Raw genomic sequence first — 19009 nt, 5'->3', positions numbered from 1 at the left:
CAATCTACATGAGAATGTAGACAGCCCAAAAAGTATATGCATCAAAACCCCTATTACAGTGGCTGCTTTCGATGGAAGGCATCTTGCTTATTAGAAGGAGGAAATGCACGTGGGTTTTCCATGTGGAGTGCCTTAGTGAGGATCCTGAGACGAGGAAATGAGCTCTGAGAATGGGACTTTACTGAAGGGGCAGAGGGCAAGATCACCAGGGACTCCTAAAACAACAAGGAGGCCTAATGAAAAGCCCAACTGACAGAACACACCATTGGACTGGCTCCATCAGACTCCAGGAAATCTCATGGGTCACCAGGTATAGGCTACACATCTCAGGACACTAAACCAGGAAGGAGTTATGAAGACTTCTAACTTGGGACTAAGAACTGCTGCTCTTCTTACCAATGCCTTATGCTTAGCTGTGAGATGACTAACAAACTACCCATTCTATATGTACTCCTAGCACATTTGTTTAGTTTACTTTTGTTTTACTTTTTCTTGCTTTGTTCTACCTCCTATTGCGTTCAATAAAGATTTGCATTGTTTGTTTGTTTGTTTGCTTGCTTCCTTGCTTGTGTGTTTGTAAAGGTGGTTGAATTGGCTGTTTGGTTTAGGCATGAGCTTTCCCATTCAAAGGGTGGTAAGACTTTGGAAGGCAGTGAGGCGGCATGAGAGGTCTGAAAGTGAAATAACAAGGAAAGCTGATCAGTGTTCAATGCAGACATGGCAGTGTTTTTAAAGCAAAAAGCAGGGAAAATGTCAACTTAAAGAAGAATGTGTGTAAGGCCACAAAACTGTAAATAAACATCATCCTGGAAATGGAGTGCAACCAAAGTAATGTAAACAATTCATTCCAGGATTGACACTGATTCAATCAGACAAGCCGAATACCTTCCTCCTCCCACAGTGAGGTAATTCCCACAGTCTCCCCTATCCGTCTTTTAACCTTGAGTTTCCCAAGCCTAGCACGGCCCTGCATTCCCTAATGTGAGGTTCCTCTGAAGCCACCTGAAGACTGCAATTGCCTAGACGTAGGCAGTTGGCCTTGGGTGCATGCAGCCACATTTCCTCAAGGAGCATAGGGCTTATACAGTTCTTTCAGCACAGGTTTTGGGTCTTTTGTTCCACATTCACAGGTCAGACTTGCTGGCCAGGTTTTTGTGTATGCTTGTGTGTGTGTATGTGTGTGTGTGTGTGTGTGTGTGTGTGTGTATGTGTGTGTATTATTTGTATTTGTGTCATATGTGTGATGTGTGTTTGCATGTGCGTCTGTGAGTGTCTGTGTGTGTGTGCTTGTGTTGTGTGTGTTATTTGTATTTGTGTTATGTGTGTGTGTATGTGTGTGTGTTTGTGTTTGCGTGTGTGTGTGTTTTGTTGTGTGTGTGTGCTATTTCTATTTGTGTTATTTGTATGTGTATGTGTAAGTGTTTGCGTGTGTGTGTGTGTGTGTGAGTGTGTGTGAGTGTGTGTGTGTGTTTGCGCCTGTATTTGCATGGAACATGTTAATGGTGAGAATTCCTGAAAATCTGGCCCAACTCTTCTGACAGGAAATGCATGAATGTGCATTCCCGAATCTCTACCTGAACTATTGTGGGTTTTGGCCTATTTGCCTGTGTAAAAGACTTTCTTTCTGCATGGGCTATTCTCTTCTCTCGGTTTACTAGAGTTCTGTTGCTCCCAACTACCACCTAGCCCTACAAGGATGAAAGAAGTGCCATGAATTGCATGACTCCTGGAAGTGATGTCCTTGGGTCTCAGGACAAGTGGTTGGGATCCTCAGTTGGGGGGTCTTCTCTTTCCAACCTGTGTGGATCCAGATGGGATGAGATCAGCACCGATTCAACTTGGCTAGTGATACCACCTAAGGCACACTCCACTCTGCCTTCCTCTTCTGAAGCCTGCTTACTACCTCCACGATTTCCTGGATACTCTGTCCAAAGCCAGGAAGGACCTATGGTGTACCTCCTTGGACGATCTGTCTGCTGGATGGTTGATTCCTAGGAAATTTTTTGTGCTTCCTTGTTCTATGTCCAGAATGGCATGCAAGGGACTGGGAGACTTTGGGAGATACTTTGCTGAGTCTGATAGGTTTCTTGAGGTCTTGTTCCGGGTCTCCTGTTCTCAGATGGGAGGCATGGCAGGTGTAAAGCGTCGTGGCATGACCTTGATTCAAGGGTCTGCAGTAGCCCACCGCTCCTTTCGAGTGGGCAGAGCTCCGGGAGCAGAGGCAGAGGTATTTAAGGGCAGGTGTCCCAGCCCTACGGCTGGCATTTGATGAAGCTTGCGCTTGCTCTGGAGGGGTCCTGACTATATTCTCCAGCTTGAGGACTCCTGGCATCGAATCCTTAGGAGCATGGAAGCTGGAAGCAATGTGGATAGCAGCTGTGTGCTGCGGGAATCCCGGCGCAGGAAGACGGTTTGGCAGGCCTGGCAAAAGAAGGCCCTGCTATCAGCTTTCAGCAAGAACCAATACCGGAACTTCTGGGACAGGCAGGAACTGGCCAGGCAAATACAGCTCTCTGCGTCCCGCATCCGCGTGTGGTTTCAGAACCGAAGATGTCGCACTGGAGAGGTGAGTCATGGCCCAAAGCGGTCCAGCAGAGGCTCCATTCAGCTAGCCTCCCAACAGCTCGAGGAAGGGTTTGGCTCCAGGTCACAAGGTAGCAGCATGCCCTCGGACAGCAGAAGGCCTCGCACTCGACTCAACTTGCAACAGCGCAGTATCCTAGTGCAAGCCTTTGAGAGGAATCCATTGCCAGGCTTTGCTACCAGGGAGCAGCTGGGCCAGAGGACAGGTTTGTCTGAGGACACTATCCACATATGATTTCAGAACAGAAGAGCGCGGCAAGCCCGCCCTCCAGATCAAGATGTGCCTGCTTCACGAGAGCAGGATGTGGCAACTGGAGGTCTCAGTGGCAGGGATGAGGCAGCACAGGACAACCTGTTACCGATGGCTGCTGCAGGAGGTGTTGGCATGGAGAACTCGAGCTCCAGCGACCAGCCCCACTTCCACAAAGAGTCCCAGCAACCCCAATTGGCACTGCCGGAAGGACGAGGCCAATCACAGACAGCGACTCAAGCATACGAGGCAGGACCTCTGGAACTCCTCCTTGATAAACTGCTGGAAGAAGACCAAGTGGAGGGTGACAGGCCATTCCCTGTGGATCTGGATGGAAATTCTGGTGGCAGGGAGCACGAGGGTGTCCAGGAAACCATCTTGCAACTGGCTGCCACCGACTGTGTTTCCAAGGAATCACGAGTTATAGCGGCCCAACCAATTTCTTCAGAGAGTCTCAGCTACCACAATGGGCACAGCCTGAAGGACAATGCCAAGAACAGGCTCTCACTCAGGGATGCAATACGGGCCCCCTGGAACTCTTCCTGGATCAACTGCTGATGGAATTTCGAGTGGAGACGCACTCCCCAGGTCCTGTACATCTGGAAGGTGCAGGGCAGCAAATGGATGCAACACCTGAGCTGCCCCTCTCTCAAGAAGAATATGAGGCTCTGCTGGATATTCTCTGAGTCACAGCCTGGAAGCTCCTATCTAGAATACACCTGCAATCCACACTTGAGAATGTAGACAGCCCAAAAAGTATATGCATCAAAACCCCTATTACAGTGGCTGATTTCGATGCAAAGCATCTTGCTTACTAGAAGGAGGAAATGCACGTGGGTTTTCCATGTGGAGTGCCTACCTGAGGGCCCTGAGTCGAGGAAATGGGCTCTCAGAATGGGATTCTGCTGAAGCGGCAGAGGGCAAGATCACCAGGGACTCCTAAAACAACAAGGAGGCCTAATGAAAAGCACAACTGACAGAACACACCATTGGACTGGCTCCATCAGACTCCAGGAAATCTCATGGGTCACCAGGTATAGGCTACACATCTCAGGACACTAAACCAAGAAGGAGTTATGAAGACATCTTCCTTGGGACTAAGAACTGCTGCTCTTCTTACCAATGCCTTATGCTCAGCTGTGAGATGACTAACAAACCACCCATTCTACATGTACTCCTAGCACATTTGTTTAGTTTACTTTCATTTTGTTTTGTCTTGCTCTGTTCTACTTCCCATTGTATTCAATAAAGATTTGCATTGTTTGTTTGTTTGTTTTTCTTGCTTGTGTTCTTGTGTGTTTCTATGGGTGTTTGAATAGGCTGTTTGGTTTAGGCATGAGCTTTCCAATTCAAAGGGTGGTAAGACTTGGGAAGGCTGTGAGGCGGGATGAGAGGTCTGAAAGGGAAATAACAAGGAAAGCTGATCAGTGTTCAATGCAGACATGGCAGTGTTAGCTAAAGCAAACAAGCGGGAAAAACGTCAACTTAAAGAAGAATGTATGTAAGGCCACAAATCTGTAAATAAACATCATCCTGGAAATGGAGTGCAACCAAAGTATCATGAACAATTCATTCCAGGATTGACACTGATTCAATCAGACAAGCCGAATACCTTCCTCCTCCCACAGTGAGGTGTTTCCCGCACACTCCCGTTTCCGTCTTTTAACCTTAAGTTTCCCAAGCCTAGCACGGCCCTGCATTCCCTAATGTGAGGTCCCTCTGAACCCACCTGAAGACTCAAATTGCCTAGAGGTAGGCAGTTGGCCTTGGGTGCATGCAGCCACATTTCCTCAAGGAGTATAGGGCTTATACAGTTCTTTCAGCACAAGTTTTGGGTCTTTTGTTCCACATTCACAGGTCAGACTTGCTGGAGGGGTTTTTGTGTATGCTTGTGTGTGTGTATGTGTGTGTGTGTGTGAGTGTGTGTGTGTGTATGTGTGTGTTATTTGATTTGTGTTATATGTGTGGTGTGTGTTTGCATGTGCGTGTGTGAGTGTCTGTGTGTGTGTGCTTGTGTGGTGTGTGTTATTTGTATTTGTGTTATATGTGTGGTGTGTGTTTGCATGTGAGTGTGTGAGTGTCTGTGTGTGTGTGCTTGTGTTATGTGTGTATTATTTGTATTTGTGTTATTTGTGTGTGTGTATGTGTGTATGTTTGTGTGTGTCTGTGTGTGTGCTTTGTTGTGTGTGTGGTATTTCTATTTGTGTTATTTATATGGGTATGTGTGTGTGTTTGCGTGTGTGTGTGTTGTGTGTGTCTGTGTGTCTGTGTGTGTTTGTGCCTGTTTTTGCATGGACCATGTTAATTGTGAGAATTCCAGAAAATCTGGCTCAACTGGTCCGATAGGAATTACATGAATACGCATTCCCGTATCTCTACATGAACTATTGTGGTTTTCGTCCTATTTGCCTGTGTAAAAGACTTTCTTTCTGCATGTGCTATTCTCTTCTCTCGGTTCAATATTGTTCTGTTGCTCCCAACTACCACCTAGCCCTACAAGCAGGAAGGAAGTGCCATGACTTGCATGACCCCTGGAAGTGATGTCCTTGGGTCTTAGAACATGTGGTTGGAACCTCAGTTGGGGGGTCTTCTCTTTCCAACCTGTGTGGATCCAGATGGGATGAGATCAGCACCGATTCAACTTGGCTAGTGATACCACCTAAGGCACACTCCACTCTGCCTTCCTCTTCTGAAGCCGGCTTACCACCTCCACGATTTCCTGGATACTCTGCCCAAAGCCAGGAAGGACCTATGTTGCTCGGGCCTTGGACGATCTGTCTGCTGGATGGTTGATTCCTAGGACATTTTTTGTGCTTCCTTGTTCTGTGTCCAGAATGGCATGCAAGGGACTGGGAGACTTTGGGAGATACTATGCTGAGTCTGATAGTAATCTTGAGGTCTTGTTCCGGGTCTCCTGTTCTCAGGTGGGAGGCGTGGCAGGTGTAGAGCTTCCTGGCATGACCTTGATTCAAGGGTCTGGAGTACGACTGAAGCCCACGGCTCCTTTCGAGTGGGCGGAGCTCCGGGAGCAGAGAGAGAGGTATTTAAGGGCAGGGGTCCCAGCCCTACGGCTGGCATTTGCTGAAGCTTGCGCTTGCTCTGGAGCGGTCCTGACTATATTCTCCAGCTTGAGGACTCCTGGCATCGAATCCTTAGGAGCATGGAAGCTGGAAGCAATGTGGATAGCAGCTGTGTGCTGCAGGAATCCCGGCGCAGGAAGACGGTTTGGCAGGCCTGGCAAAAGAAGGTCCTGCTATCAGCTTTCAGCAAGAACCAATACCCGAGCTTCTGGGACAGGCAGGAAATGGCCAGGGAAATACAGCTCCCTGCGTCCCGCATCCGAGTGTGGTTTCAGAACCGAAGAAGTCGCACTGGAGAGGTGAGGCACGGCCCAAAGCAGTCCAGCAGAGGCTCCATTCCGCTAGCCTCCCAACAGCTCGAGGAAGGGTTTGGCTCCAGGTCACAAGGAAGCAGCATGCCCTCGGACAGCAGAAGGCCTCGCACTCGACTCACCTTGCAACAGCGCAGTATTCTAGTGCAAGCCTTTGAGAGGAATCCATTGCCAGGCTTTGCTACCAGGGAGCAGCTGGGCCTGAGGACAGGTTTGTCTGAGGACACGATCCACATATGATTTCAGAACAGAAGAGCGCGGCAAGCCCGCGCTCCAGATCAAGATGTGCCTGCTTCATGAGTGCAGGATGTGGCAACTGGAGGTCTCAGTGGCAGGGATGAAGCAGCACAGGACAACCTGTTATCGATGGCTATCTCAGGAGGTGTGGGCATGGAGAACTCGAGCTCCAGCGACCAGCCCCACTTCCACAAAGAGTCCCAGCAACCCGAAGTGGCACATCACAGACAGCGACTCAAGCATACGCGGCAGGACCTCTAAAAATCCTACTTGATGAACTGCTGGAAAAAGACCAAGTGGAGGGTTACAGCCATTCCCTGTGGATCTGGATGGAAATTCTGGTGGCAAGGAGCACGAGGGTGTCCAGGAAACCATCTTGCAACTTGCTGCCACGGACTGTGTTTCCAAGGAATCCTCGAGTTATAGCGACCCAACCAATTTCTCCAGAGACTCTCAGCTACCAAAATGGGTACAGCCTGAAGGACAAGGCCAAGAACAGGCTCTCACTCAGGGATGCAACACGGGCCCCCTGGAACTCTTCCTGGATCAACTGCTGATGGATGTTCGAGTGGAGACGCTCTCCCCAGGCCCTGTACATCTGGAAGGTGCAGTTCAGCAAATGGATGCAACACCTGAGCTGCCTCTCTCTCAAGAAGAATATGAGGATCTGCTGGATATTCTCTGAGTCCCAGCCTGGAAGCTCCTATCCAGAAGACACCCGCAATCCACCCTTGAGAATGTAGACAGCCCAAAAAGTATATGCATCAAAACCCCTATTACAGTGGCTGATTTCGATGCAAAGCATCTTGCTTACTAGAAAGAGGAAATGCACGTGGGTTTTCCATATGGAGTGCCTACCTTAGGGCCCTGAGACGAGGAAATGGGCTCTCAGAATGGGATTCTGCTTAAAGGGCAGAGGGCAAGATCACCAGGGACTCCTAAAAAAAACAAGGAGGCCTAATGAAAAGCCCAACTGACAGAACACACAATTGTACTGGCTCCATCAGACTCTAGGAAATCTCATGGGTCACCAGGTATAGGCTACACATCTCAGGACACTGAACCAGGAAGGAGTTATGAAGACTTCTTCCTTGGGACTAAGAACTGTTGCTCTTCTTACCAATGCCTTATGCTTGGCTGTGAGATGAATAACAAACCACCCATTCTATATGTACTCCTAGCACATTTGTTTAATTTACTTTTGTTTAGTTTTGTCTTGCTCTGTTCTACCTCCCATTGTATTCAATAAAGATTTGCATTGTTTGTTTGTTTGCTTGCTTGCTTGTTTGCTTGTGTGTTTGTATGGGTGGTGAATTGGCTGTTTGGTTTAGGCATGAGCTTTCCAATTCAAAGGGTGGTAAGACTTTCGAAGGCAGTGAGGCGGGATGAGAGGTCTGAAAGGGAAATAAAAAGGAAAAGCTCACCAGTGTTCAATGCAGACATGGCACTGTTTGCTAAAGCAAACAAGCGGGGAAAATGTCAACTTAAAGAAGAATGTGTGTAAGGCCACAAAACTGTAAATGAACATCACCCTGGAAATGGAGTGCAACCAAAGTATCGTGAACAATTCATTCCAGGATTGACACTGATTCAATCAGACAAGCCGAATACCTTCCTCCTCCCACAGTGAGGTGTCTCCCACACTCTCAGGTATCCGTCTTTTATCCTTGAGTTTCCCAAGCCTAGCACGGCCCTGCATTCCCTAATGTGAGGTCCCTCTGAACCCACCTGAAGACTGCAATTGCCTAAGGTAGGCAGTTGTCCTTGGGTGCATGCAGCCACATTGCCTCAAGGAGCATAGGGCTTATACAGGTCTTTCAGCACAGGTTTTGGGTCTTTTGTTCCACATTCACAAGTCAGACTTGCTGGCCCGGTTTTTGTGTATGCTTGTGTGTGTGTGTGTGTGTGTGAGTGTGTGTGTATGTGTGTTCTTTGTATTTGTGTTATTTGTGTGTGTTTGCATGTGCATGTGTGAGTGTCTGTGTGTGTGTGCTTGTTTTGTGTGTGTGTTATTTGTATTTGTGTTATCTCTGTGTGTGTATGTGTGTGTGTTTGTGTGTGCGTGTGTGTGTGCTTTGTTGTGTGTTTGTGCTATTTCTATTTGTGTTATTTGTGTGTATATGTGTGTCTGTTTGTGTGTGTGTGTGTGTGTGTGTGTTTGCGCCTGTGTTTTTATGGAACATGTTAATTGTGAGAATTCCTGAAAATCTGGCCCAACTGGATCTGACAGGTAATACATGAATACGCATTCCCGTATCTCTACATGAACTATTGTGGTTTTCGTCCTATTTGCCTGTGTAAAAGACTTTCTTTCTGCATGTGCTATTCTCTTCTCTCGGTTCAATATTGTTCTGTTGCTCCCAACTACCACCTAGCCCTACAAGCAGGAAGGAAGTGCCATGACTTGCATGACCCCTGGAAGTGATGTCCTTGGGTCTTAGAACATGTGGTTGGGATCCTCAGTTGGGTGTCTTCTCTTTCCAACCTGTGTGGATCCAGATGTGATGAGATCAGCATGGATTCAACTTGGCTAGTGATACCACCTAAGGCACAGTCCACTCTGCCTTCCTCTTCTGAAGCCGGCTTACCACCTCCACGATTTCCTGGATACTCTGCCCAAAGCCAGGAAGGACCTATGGTGCTCCGGCCTTGGACGATCTGTCTGCTGGATGGTTGATTCCTAGGACATTTTTTGTGCTTCCTTGTTCTGGGTCCAGAATGGCATGCAAGGAACTTCGAGACTTTGGGAGAGACTTTGCTGAGTCTGATAGGTTTCTTGAGGTCTTGTTACGGGTCTCCCGTTCCCAGGTGGGAGGCATGGCAGGTGTAGAGCTTCCTGGCATGACCTTGATTCAAGGAGGACGACAGGAGCCCACGGCTCCTTTCGAGTGGGCTGAGCTCCGGGAGCAGAGAGAGAGGTATTGAAGGGCAGGAGTCCCAGCCCTAAGGCTGGCATTTCCTGAAGCTTGCGCTTGCTCTGGAGCGGTCCTGATTATATTCTCCAGCTTGAGGACTCCTGGCATCGAATCCTTAGGAGCATGGAAGCTGGAAGCAATGTGGATAGCAGCTGTGTGCTGCGGGAATCCCGGCGCAGGAAGACGGTTTGGCAGGCCTGGAAAAAGAAGGCCCTGCTATCAGCTTTCAGCAAGAACCAATACCAGAGCTTCTGGGACAGGCAGGAACTGGCCAGGCAAATACAGCTCCCTGCGTCCCGCATCCGAGTGTGGTTTCAGAACCAAAGAAGTCGCACTGGAGTGGTGAGGCACGGCCCAAAGCGGTCCAGCAGAGGCTCCATTCTGCTAGCCTCCCAACAGCTCGAGGAAGGGTTTGGCTCCAGGTCACAAGGTAGCAGCATGCCCTCGGACAGCAGAAGGCCTCGCACTCGACTCACCTTGCAACAGCGCAGTATCCTAGTGCAAGCCTTTGAGAGGTATCCATTGCCAGGCTTTGCTACCAGGGAGCAGCTGGGCCAGAGGACAGGTTTGTCTGACGACACTATCCACATATGATTTCAGAACAGAAGAGCGCGGCAAGCCCGCGCTCCAGATCAAGATGTGCCTGCTTCACAAGTGCAGGATGTGGCAACTGGAGGTCTCAGTGGCAGGGATGAAGCAGCACAGGACAACCTGTTATCGATGGCTATCTCAGGAGGTGTGGGCATGGAGAACTCGAGCTCCAGCGACCAGCCCCACTTCCACAAAGAGTCCCAGCCACCCCAAGTGGCACATCACAGACAGCGACTCAAGCATAAGAGGCAGGACCTCTAAAAATCCTCCTTGATGAACTGCTGGAAAAAGACCAAGTGGAGGGTGACAGCCATTCCCTGTGGATCTGGATGGAAATTCTGGTGGCAAGGAGCACGAGGGTGTCCAGGAAACCATCTTGCAACTGGCTGCCACGGACTGTGTTTCCAAGGAATCCTCGAGTTATAGCGACCCAACCAATTTCTCCAGAGACTCTCAGCTACCAAAATGGGTACAGCCTGAAGGACAAGGCCAAGAACAGGCTCTCACTCAGGGATGCAAAACGGACCCCCTGGAACTCTTCCTGGATCAACTGCTACTGGAAGTTCGTGTGGAGACGCACTCACCAGGCCCTGTACATCTTTAAGGTGCAGGGCAGCAAATGGATGCAACACCTGAGCTGCCTCTCTCTCAAGAAGAATATGAGGATCTGCTGGATATTCTCTGAGTCCCTGCCTGGAAGCTCCTATCCAGAAGACACCCGCAATCCAAAATTGAGAATGTAGACAGCCCAAAAAGTATATGCATCAAAACCCCTATTACAGTGGCTGATTTCGATGCAAAGCATCTTGCTTACTAGAAGGAGGAAATGCACGTGGGTTTTCCATATGGAGTGCCTACCTGAGGGCCCTGAGACGAGGAAATGGGCTCTCAGAATGGGATTCTGCTTAAAGGGCAGAGGGCAAGATCACCAGGGACTCCTAAAACAACAAGGAGGCCTAATGAAAAGCCCAACTGACAGAACACACAATTGGACTGGCTCCATCAGACTCCAGGAAATCTCATGAGTCACCAGGTATAGGCTACACATCTCAGGACACTGAACCAGGAAGGAGTTATGAAGACTTCTTCCTTGGGACTAAGAACTGTTGCTCTTCTTACCAATGCCTTATGCTTGGCTGTGAGATGAATAACAAACCACCCATTCTATATGTACTCCTAGCACATTTGTTTAGTTTACTTTTGTTTAGTTTTGTCTTGCTCTGTTCTACCTCCCATTGTATTCAATAAAGATTTGCATTGTTTGTTTGTTTGCTTGCTTGCTTGTTTGCTTGTGTGTTTGTATGGGTGGTGAATTGGCTGTTTGGTTTAGGCATGAGCTTTCCAATTCAAAGGGTGGTAAGACTTTCGAAGGCAGAGAGGCGGGATGAGAGGTCTGAAAGGGAAATAAAAAGGAAAAGCTGACCAGTGTTCAATGCAGACATGGCCCTGTTTGCTAAAGCAAACAAGCGGGGAAAATGTCAACTTAAAGAAGAATGTGTGTAAGGCCACAAAACTGTAAATAAACATCATCCTGGAAATGGAGTGCAACCAAAGTATCGTGAACAATTCATTCCAGGATTGACACTGATTCAATCAGACAAGCCGAATACCTTCCTCCTCCCACAGTGAGTTGTCTCCCACACTCTCAGCTATCCGTCTTTTATCCTTGAGTTTCCCAAGCCTAGCACGGCCCTGCATTCCCTAATGTGAGGTCCCTCTGAACCCACCTGAAGACTGCAATTGCCTAGAGGTAGGCAGTTGTCCTTGGGTGCATGCAGCCACATTGCCTCAAGGAGCATAGGGATTATACAGGTCTTTCAGCACAGGTTTTGGGTCTTTTGTTTCACATTCACAAGTCAGACTTGCTGGCCCGGTTTTTGTGTATGCTTGTGTGTGTGTGTGTGTAGAGTGTGTGTGTGTATGTGTGTGTTATTTGTATTTGTGTTATTTGTGTGTGTTTGCATGTGCATGTGTGAGTGTCTGTGTGTGTGCTTGTTTTGTGTGTGTGTTATTTGTATTTGTGTTATCTCTGTGTGTGTATGTGTGTTTGTTTGTGTGTGCGTGTGTGTGTGCTTTGTTGTGTGTTTGTGCTATTTCTATTTGTGTTATTTGTGTGTATATGTGTTTCTGTTTGTGTGTGTGTGTGTGTGTGTGTGTGTGTGTGTGTTTGCGCCTGTGTTTTTATGGAACATGTTAATTGTGAGAATTTCTGAAAATCTGGCCCAACTGGTCTGACAGGAAATACATGAATACGAATTCCCGTACCTCTACATGAACTATTGTGGTTTTCTTCCTATTTGCCCGTGTAAAAGACTTTCTTTCTGCATGTGCTATTCTCTTCTCTCGGTTCAATATTGTTCTGTTGGTCCCAACTACCACCTAACCCTACAAGCAGGAAGGAAGTGCCATGACTTGCATGACCCCTGGAAGTGATGTCCCTGGGTCTTAGAACATGTGGTTGGGATCCTCAGTTGGGTGTCTTATCTTTCCAACATGTGTGGATCCAGATGGGATGAGATGAGCACGGATTCAACTTGGCTAGTGATACCACCTAAGGCACACTCCACTCTGCCTTCCTCTTCTGAAGCCGGCTTACCACCTCCAAGATTTCCTGGAACTCTGCCCAAAGCCAGGAAGGACCTATGGTGCTCCGGCCTTGGACGATCTGTCTGCTGGATGGATGATTCCTAGGACATTTTTTGTGCTTCCTTGTTCTGGGTCCAGAATGGCATGCAAGGAACTTCGAGACTTTGGGAGAGACTTTGCTGAGTCTGATAGGTTTCTTGAGGTCTTGTTCCGGGTCTCCAGTTCTCTGGTGGGAGGCATGGCAGGTGTAGAGCTTCCTGGCATGACCTTGATTCAAGGAGGACGACTGTAGCCCCCGGCTCCTTTCGAGTGGGCGGAGCTCTGGGAGCAGAGAGAGAGGTATTTAAGGCCAGGGGTCCCAGCCCTACGGCTGGCATTTGCTGAAGCTTGCGCTTGCTCTGGAGCGGTCCTGACTATATTCTCCAGCATGAGGACTCCTGGCATCGAATCCTTAGGAGCATGGAAGCTGGAAGAAATGTGGATAGCAGCTGTGTGCTGCGGGAATCCCGGCGCAGGAAGACGGTTTGGCAGGCCTGGCAAAAGAAGGCCCTGCTATCAGCTTTCAGCAAGAACCAGTACCCGAGCTTCTGGGACAGGCAGGAACTGGCCAGGCAAATACAGCTCCCTGCGTCCCGCATCCGAGTGTGGTTTCAGAACCAAAGAAGTCGCACTGGAGAGGTGAGGCACGGCCCAAAGCGGTCCAGCAGAGGCTCCATTCCGCTAGCCTCCCAACAGCTCGAGGAAGGGTTTGGCTCCAGGTCACAAGGTAGCAGCATGCCCTCAGACAGCAGAAGGCCTCGCACTCGACTCACCTTGCAACAGCGCAGTATCCTAGTGCAAGCCTTTGAGAGGAATCCATTGCCAGGCTTTGCTACCAGGGAGCAGCTGGGCCAGAGGAGAGGTTTGTCTGAGGACACTATCCACATATGATTTCAGAACAGAAGAGCGCGGCAAGCCCGCGCTCCAGATCAAGATGTGCCTGCTTCACAAGGGCAGGATGTGGCAACTGGAGGTCTCAGTGGCAGGGATGAAGCAGCACAGGACAACCTTTTATCGATGGCTATCTCAGGAGGTGTGGGCATGGAGAACTCGGGCTCCAGCGACCAGCCCCACTTCCACAAAGAGTCCCAGCAACCCAAAGTGGTACATCACAGACAGCGACTCAAGCATACGAGGCAGGACCTCTAAAAATCCTCCTTGATGAACTGCTGGAAAAAGACCAAGTGGAGGGTGACAGCCATTCCCTGTGGATCTGGATGGAAATTCTGGTGGCAAGGAGCACGAGGGTGTCCAGGAAACCATCTTGCAACTGGCTGCCACGGACTGTGTTTCCAAGGAATCCTCGAGTTATAGCGACCCAACCAATTTCTCCAGAGAGTCTCAGCTACCACAATGGGTACAGCCTGAAGGACAAGGCCAAGAACAGGCTCTCACTCAGGGATGCAAGACGGGCCCCCTGGAACTCTTCCTGGATCAACTGCTGCTGGAAGTTCGTGTGGAGACGCACTCACCAGGCCCTGTACATCTTTAAGTTGCAGGGCAGCAAATGGATGCAACACCTGAGCTGCCTCTCTCTCAAGAAGAATATGAGGATCTGCTGGATATTCTCTGAGTCCCAGCCTGGAAGCTCCTATCCAGAAGACACCCACAATCCACACTTGAGAATGTAGACAGCCCAAAAAGTATATGCATCAAAACCCCTATTACAGTGGCTGATTTCGATGCAAAGCATCTTGCTTACTAGAAGGAGGAAATGCACGTGGGTTTTCCATATGGAGTGCCTACCTCAGGGCCCTGAGACGAGGAAATGGGCTCTCAGAATGGGATTCTGCTTAAAGGGCAGAGGGCAAGATCATCAGGGACTCCTAAAACAACAAGGAGGCCTAATGAAAAGCCCAACTGACAGAACACACAATTGGACTGGCTCCATCAGACTCCAGGAAATCTCATGGGTCACCAGGTATAGGCTACACATCTCAGGACACTGAACCAGGAAGGAGTTATGAAGACTTCTTCCTTGGGACTAAGAACTGTTGCTCTTCTTACCAATGCCTTATGCTTAGCTGTGAGTTGACTAACAAACCACCCATTCTATATGTACTCCTAGCACATTTGTTTAGTTTACTTTTGTTTAGTTTTGTCTTGCTCTGTTCTACCTCCCATTGTATTCAATAAAGATTTGCATTTTTTGTTTGTTTGCTTGCTTGCTTGTTTGCTTGTGTGTTTGTATGGGTGGTGAATTGGCTGTTTGGTTTAGGCATGAGCTTTCCAATTCAAAGGGTGGTAAGACTTGGGAAGGCAGTGAGGCGGGATGAGAGGTCTGAAAGGGAAATAAAAAGGAAAAGCTGACCAGTGTTCAATGCAGACATGGCACTGTTTGCTAAAGCAAACAAGCGGGGAAAATGTCAACTTAAAGAAGAATGTGTGTAAGGCCACAAAACTGTAAATAAACATCATCCTGGAAATGGAGTGCAACCAAAGTATCGTGAACAGTTCATTCCAGGATTGACACTGATTCAATCAGACAAGCCGAATACCTTCCTCCTCCCACAGTGAGGTGTCTCCCACACTCTCAGGTATCCGTCTTTTATCCTTGAGTTTCCCAAGCCTAGCACGGCCCTGCATTCCCTAATGTGAGGTCCCTCTGAACCCACCTGAAGACTGCAATTGCCTAGAGGTAGGCAGTTGTCCTTGGGTGCATGCAGCCACATTGCCTCAAGGAGCATAGGGATTATACAGGTCTTTCAGCACAGGTTTTGGGTCTTTTGTTTCACATTCACAAGTCAGACTTGCTGGCCCGGTTTTTGTGTATGCTTGTGTGTGTGTGTGTGTGAGTGTGTGTGTGTATGTGTGTGTTATTTGTATTTGTGTTATTTGTGTGTGTTTGCATGTGCATGTGTGAGTGTCTGTGTGTGTGCTTGTTTTGTGTGTGTGTTATTTGTATTTGTGTTATCTCTGTGTGTGTATGTGTGTTTGTTTGTGTGTGCGTGTGTGTGTGCTTTGTTGTGTGTTTGTGCTATTTCTATTTGTGTTATTTGTGTGTATATGTGTGTCTGTTTGTGTGTGTGTGTGTGTGTGTGTGTGTGTGTGTGTGTGTGTGTGTTTGCGCCTGTGTTTTTATGGAACATGTTAATTGTGAGAATTTCTGAAAATCTGGCCCAACTGGTCTGACAGGAAATACATGAATACGAATTCCCGTACCTCTACATGAACTATTGTGGTTTTCTTCCTATTTGCCCGTGTAAAAGACTTTCTTTCTGCATGTGCTATTCTCTTCTCTCGGTTCAATATTGTTCTGTTGCTCCCAACTACCACCTAGCCCTACAAGCAGGAAGGAAGTGCCATGTCTTGCATGACCCCTGGAAGTGATGTCCTTGGGTCTTAGAACATGTGGTTGGGATCCTCAGTTGGGTGTCTTCTCTTTCCAACCTGTGTGGATCCAGATGGAATGAGATCAGCACGGATTCAACTTGGCTAGTGATACCACCTAAGGCACAGTCTACTCTGCCTTCCTCTTCTGAAGCCGGCTTACCACCTCCACGATTTCCTGGATACTCTGCCCAAAGCCAGGAAGGACCTATGGTGCTCCGGCCTTGGACGATCTGTCTGCTGGATGGTTGATTCCTAGGACATTTTTTGTGCTTCCTTGTTCTGGGTCCAGAATGGCATGCAAGGAACTTCGAGACTTTGGGAGAGACTTTGCTGAGTCTGATAGGTTTCTTGAGGTCTTGTTACGGGTCTCCCGTTCCCAGGTGGGAGGCATGGCAGGTGTAGAGCTTCCTGGCATGACCTTGATTCAAGGAGGACGACAGGAGCCCACGGCTCCTTTCGAGTGGGCTGAGCTCCGGGAGCAGAGAGAGAGGTATTGAAGGGCAGGAGTCCCAGCCCTAAGGCTGGCATTTCCTGAAGCTTGCGCTTGCTCTGGAGCGGTCCTGATTATATTCTCCAGCTTGAGGACTCCTGGCATCGAATCCTTAGGAGCATGGAAGCTGGAAGCAATGTGGATAGCAGCTGTGTGCTGCGGGAATCCCGGCGCAGGAAGACGGTTTGGCAGGCCTGGCAAAAGAAGGCCCTGCTATCAGCTTTCAGCAAGAACCAGTACCCGAGCTTCTGGGACAGGCAGGAACTGGCCAGGCAAATACAGCTCCCTGCGTCCCGCATCCGAGTGTGGTTTCAGAACCAAAGAAGTCGCACTGGAGAGGTGAGGCACGGCCCAAAGCGGTCCAGCAGAGGCTCCATTCCGCTAGCCTCCCAACAGCTCGAGGAAGGGTTTGGCTCCAGGTCACAAGGTAGCAGCATGCCCTCAGACAGCAGAAGGCCTCGCACTCGACTCACCTTGCAACAGCGCAGTATCCTAGTGCAAGCCTTTGAGAGGAATCCATTGCCAGGCTTTGCTACCAGGGAGCAGCTGGGCCAGAGGAGAGGTTTGTCTGAGGACACTATCCACATATGATTTCAGAACAGAAGAGCGCGGCAAGCCCGCGCTCCAGATCAAGATGTGCCTGCTTCACAAGGGCAGGATGTGGCAACTGGAGGTCTCAGTGGCAGGGATGAAGCAGCACAGGACAACCTTTTATCGATGGCTATCTCAGGAGGTGTGGGCATGGAGAACTCGGGCTCCAGCGACCAGCCCCACTTCCACAAAGAGTCCCAGCAACCCAAAGTGGTACATCACAGACAGCGACTCAAGCATACGAGGCAGGACCTCTAAAAATCCTCCTTGATGAACTGCTGGAAAAAGACCAAGTGGAGGGTGACAGCCATTCCCTGTGGATCTGGATGGAAATTCTGGTGGCAAGGAGCACGAGGGTGTCCAGGAAACCATCTTGCAACTGGCTGCCACGGACTGTGTTTCCAAGGAATCCTCGAGTTATAGCGACCCAACCAATTTCTCCAGAGAGTCTCAGCTACCACAATGGGTACAGCCTGAAGGACAAGGCCAAGAACAGGCTCTCACTCAGGGATGCAAGACGGGCCCCCTGGAACTCTTCCTGGATCAACTGCTGCTGGAAGTTCGTGTGGAGACGCACTCACCAGGCCCTGTACATCTTTAAGTTGCAGGGCAGCAAATGGATGCAACACCTGAGCTGCCTCTCTCTCAAGAAGAATATGAGGATCTGCTGGATATTCTCTGAGTCCCAGCCTGGAAGCTCCTATCCAGAAGACACCCACAATCCACACTTGAGAATGTAGACAGCCCAAAAAGTATATGCATCAAAACCCCTATTACAGTGGCTGATTTCGATGCAAAGCATCTTGCTTACTAGAAGGAGGAAATGCACGTGGGTTTTCCATATGGAGTGCCTACCTCAGGGCCCTGAGACGAGGAAATGGGCTCTCAGAATGGGATTCTGCTTAAAGGGCAGAGGGCAAGATCATCAGGGACTCCTAAAACAACAAGGAGGCCTAATGAAAAGCCCAACTGACAGAACACACAATTGGACTGGCTCCATCAGACTCCAGGAAATCTCATGGGTCACCAGGTATAGGCTACACATCTCAGGACACTGAACCAGGAAGGAGTTATGAAGACTTCTTCCTTGGGACTAAGAACTGTTGCTCTTCTTACCAATGCCTTATGCTTAGCTGTGAGTTGACTAACAAACCACCCATTCTATATGTACTCCTAGCACATTTGTTTAGTTTACTTTTGTTTAGTTTTGTCTTGCTCTGTTCTACCTCCCATTGTATTCAATAAAGATTTGCATTTTTTGTTTGTTTGCTTGCTTGCTTGTTTGCTTGTGTGTTTGTATGGGTGGTGAATTGGCTGTTTGGTTTAGGCATGAGCTTTCCAATTCAAAGGGTGGTAATCTTGGGAAGGCAGTGAGGAGGGATGAGAGGTCTGAAAGGGAAATAAAAAGGAAAAGCTGACCAGTGTTCAATGCAGACATGGCACTGTTTGCTAAAGCAAACAAGCGGGGAAAATGTCAACTTAAAGAAGAATGTGTGTAAGGCCACAAAACTGTAAATAAACATCATCCTGGAAATGGAGTGCAACCAAAGTATCGTGAACAGTTCATTCCAGGATTGACACTGATTCAATCAGACAAGCCGAATACCTTCCTCCTCCCACAGTGAGGTGTCTCCCACACTCTCAGGTATCCGTCTTTTATCCTTGAGTTTCCCAAGCCTAGCACGGCCCTGCATTCCCTAATGTGAGGTCCCTCTGAACCCACCTGAAGACTGCAATTGCCTAGAGGTAGGCAGTTGTCCTTGGGTGCATGCAGCCACTTTGCCTCAAGGAGCATAGGGATTATACAGGTCTTTCAGCACAGGTTTTGGGTCTTTTGTTTCACATTCACAAGTCAGACTTGCTGGCCCGGTTTTTGTGTATGCTTGTGTGTGTGTGTGTGTGAGTGTGTGTGTGTATGTGTGTGTTATTTGTATTTGTGTTATTTGTGTGTGTTTGCATGTGCATGTGTGAGTGTCTGTGTGTGTGCTTGTTTTGTGTGTGTG

At 48.8% G+C, this 19009-nt stretch overlaps 1 pseudogene; it reads left to right on the top strand.

The window, feature by feature from the left end:
* Positions 1-16544: 16544 nt before the first annotated feature.
* On the top strand, positions 16545-17370 carry Dux4-ps6 (double homeobox 4, pseudogene 6; annotated as a pseudogene).
* The last annotated feature ends 1639 nt before the right edge of the window (positions 17371-19009 follow it).

This window comes from Rattus norvegicus, chromosome 20 (assembly GCF_036323735.1).
Source record: "Rattus norvegicus strain BN/NHsdMcwi chromosome 20, GRCr8, whole genome shotgun sequence".
Classification (NCBI taxonomy): domain Eukaryota; kingdom Metazoa; phylum Chordata; class Mammalia; order Rodentia; family Muridae; genus Rattus; species Rattus norvegicus.
The sequence above is the reverse complement of the archived record's forward strand: the minus strand, read 5'-3'. Positions and strand labels throughout refer to the sequence as shown.